This window comes from Melospiza melodia, unplaced genomic scaffold (assembly GCF_035770615.1).
Source record: "Melospiza melodia melodia isolate bMelMel2 unplaced genomic scaffold, bMelMel2.pri scaffold_234, whole genome shotgun sequence".
NCBI lineage: Eukaryota > Metazoa > Chordata > Aves > Passeriformes > Passerellidae > Melospiza > Melospiza melodia.
This window is the reverse complement of record NW_026948561.1, coordinates 77980-81198: the sequence shown is the minus strand read 5'-3', so window position 1 is coordinate 81198 and position 3219 is coordinate 77980.

Genomic DNA, 3219 nt, shown 5'->3' with positions numbered 1-3219 from the left:
CTTATTGCAGATTGGTGGTGGCGCTTGGGACTCTCAAACGAGCTCAACTCGGCTGAGGTGGCAACTTGGGTCTGGGAGGCATCTTGCGCAATGCGGAATTTCAGAAGGCAGTCGGCCACTAAGGGCCCCTGGGCCCTGTACACAAATGCCGCCCTTGAGACAGGGAAGTGTAACTCACCAGCTCAGGTTCCTGATGGCCGATTGGTGAAGCCATTTCGGATCCTCAAACCAGCCTGACTTTGAGGTGGTGGCAGCTTGGGTCTGAGAGGCATCCTGCGCAATGGTGGACTTCAGCATGCAGACGGCCGTCCACTCCAGACCACAGGCCCCTGATCATTAGGGCGTACCCTTTCCCCACGTAAGCAAAAGTCAGCAGCCCAAGTTCCTGGTGGCAGATTGCTCAAGGCGCTTGGAACTCTCAAATGAGCTTGAGTCAGGTGAGGTGGCAGCTTGGGTCTGGGAGGCATCCTGCGCAATGTTAAATTCCAGCAGAAAGCCGGCCCCTCCAGTCCCCAGGCTTCTGAACACTAATGCTGACACTTTCCACAGGTAAGCAAAACTCAGCCCCCCGGGTTCCTTGTTGCACATTGCTGGTGGCGCTTGGGACTCTCAAAGAAGCTCGACTCAGCTGAGGTGGCAGTTTGGGTCTCGGAGGCGTCCTGTGCAATGCAGAAATTCAGCACAAAGCAGGTCAGTATGGGCCCTGGACACCAATGCTGCCCATTACACAGCAAAGCGTAACTCAGCTTGTCAGATTCCTGATGGCAGATGCCTGGAGAGAGGTGCCGAGGCAAAAGCACCTGGAGTTGCCGCTTGTGCCAGCTGGGGTGTGGGAGGCACATTTCGCAATACAGAATTTGAGCAGGCAGCCAGCCGCTTCATGGCCTCCTTAGCACCACTGCCAGCCCTTCCCCAGTAGAAGAAAACTCAGCAGCCCAGATTCCTGATGGAAGATTGCTGGAGCCATTTGGGACCCTCAAACCAGCCGGACTTTGCGGTGGCGGCAGCTTAGGTTTGGGAGGCATCCTGTGCAAGGTGAAATTTCAGCAGACAGCTGGCCACACCTTTCCCCAGGCTCCTGAACACAACTGCTGACCCTTTCCCCAGGTAAGCAAAAGTCAGCAGCCCAAGTTCCTGGTGGCATATTGCTGGAGGTGCTTGGGACTCTCAAACAAGGTGAAGGCAGGGAACGCGGCAAAAAAACAGGGCCGACCCACGCCAAAAACTCCTCTGAAATAAATGCCGCAAAACAACCAGGAAGAAGAAAAAAAACCCTCCTGCCTCTAACCTCATAGGATAAAAAAGAAAACAAAAACCAAAACCGAGTAAGTTCTTTTAAGAAATATTTAAATATTTTTACGAATATTTTTCATAATAATACTCACCTTTTTATTTACAATGTATATTGATGTATACTGTCTATTTATACATTTTATTTATAAATAAATTTATATTCTATATTACATCTATCCCTAATACCTAAATGTATTGATTTATTTTTATACATATTTTTACGTTGTAAGTGTTACAAAAGTAAAAATGCTAACAAAAATATATACTTACTTTCTTTAAAAAAATTACTCTGCCTCTACCCATATAAAAGCCAAAAAGAACCCCTTAAATTTATGTGTATTTAATTTTTTTAAAAATTATGTTTATTATATTTATATCCAAATTTATATTCACAATGTATATTGGTGTGTATAATGTTTAACTTTTCATTTTTAATGTCCGATTACTTTATAAATTTATTTTCTATTTTACATCTGTTAGTATTCCTTATATTTATTTATATATTTTTATTAATATCTTCATATATTTATTATTTATTTGTGTTAGGATTTTTACTTCTGTAACACTTTGAATTTTGAAAAATATTGAAATTCAGTTTAAAAAAAGGGGTTCTTTTTGGCTTTAATTTGAGACAGGATTTTTTTTTAATAATCTTTTTTTCAGGCTCATATTCACTTGTACATTTAAAATGTATACTAATGTATACTCTTATTTGTATTCTCCATTACATCTCTTCCTGATATTTATATTTACTTAAATAATCAAGATATATATTTCTCAATATTGATATATTTGATATTTCTATGTATATTTATAACAGTAATATCCATATTCATATTATTTATAATAAAAACCCTGCCTCTAACCCAGTAAGAACCAAAAAAAACCCCAACCCTTTCTTTTAAAAGATATTTAAATCTATATCCTTATGTTTTCATATTTATATTCACATTTGTATTTACAATGTATACTAATGTATATTGCTTACTTATACATTTATCTTTATCAATGTCAATTTATAAATAAATTTATATTCTATATTACATCTACTCCAAGCACTTATTTATATATTTTATACATATTTTGATATATTGATTATATATTCCTGTGTCAAAATTTGTACTTCTGTAACACTTATGTTATTTAAAATAAAACCCCTGCCTCTACTGAAATGAAAGCCAAAAAATTCCCTTTCCTTTAAAATATATTTACATATTTTTATATTTTTATTCCCATTTATAATTTATATTGCCATATAATGTTATTTATATTCTATATTACAAATCTGCATTTTACTTACTTATATTTATATTTTAGTTAAGATTCTCTTTATATAATTATTATATATTTCAAATTGCTGAACTATGAATATAAAGATTCACATTTTTATAATACTTATATTATTTAAAATGAAACTCCTGCCTATAACCAAATAAAAACCAAGGACACCCCTTTATTTAAACAATAGTTAAAATTCTATTCACATCTACAAATTTAATTTATTATACTTATAGATGTGATAGATTAGAGAGAATACCTTTTAATAAAAAAATAATAGATCTATTATTTTTATAATATGTATTTCTTTTACTTATATTTATTCATATTAAATGTTTATAGATATATAAATATGTAATTTATATACCGATATCTGGATTTCTACTTTTATATTATTTCTATTTATATTATTTATAAAAAAAAAACAGCCTATAACCTAAAAAAACCCCAAAAAATCTCCAATTTATTTTAACATTTTTATATTTACATTCTATATATATATATCTTTGTTTATATATATAATAGATTATATAATATATGGTATATAATTGTAACATAGTATATATCAATTAGTTTTACGTATTTATCTATTTGATTGCTAGATTTCTTTACCACTGTAATGTTATATTTATTTTTAAATTTATATTT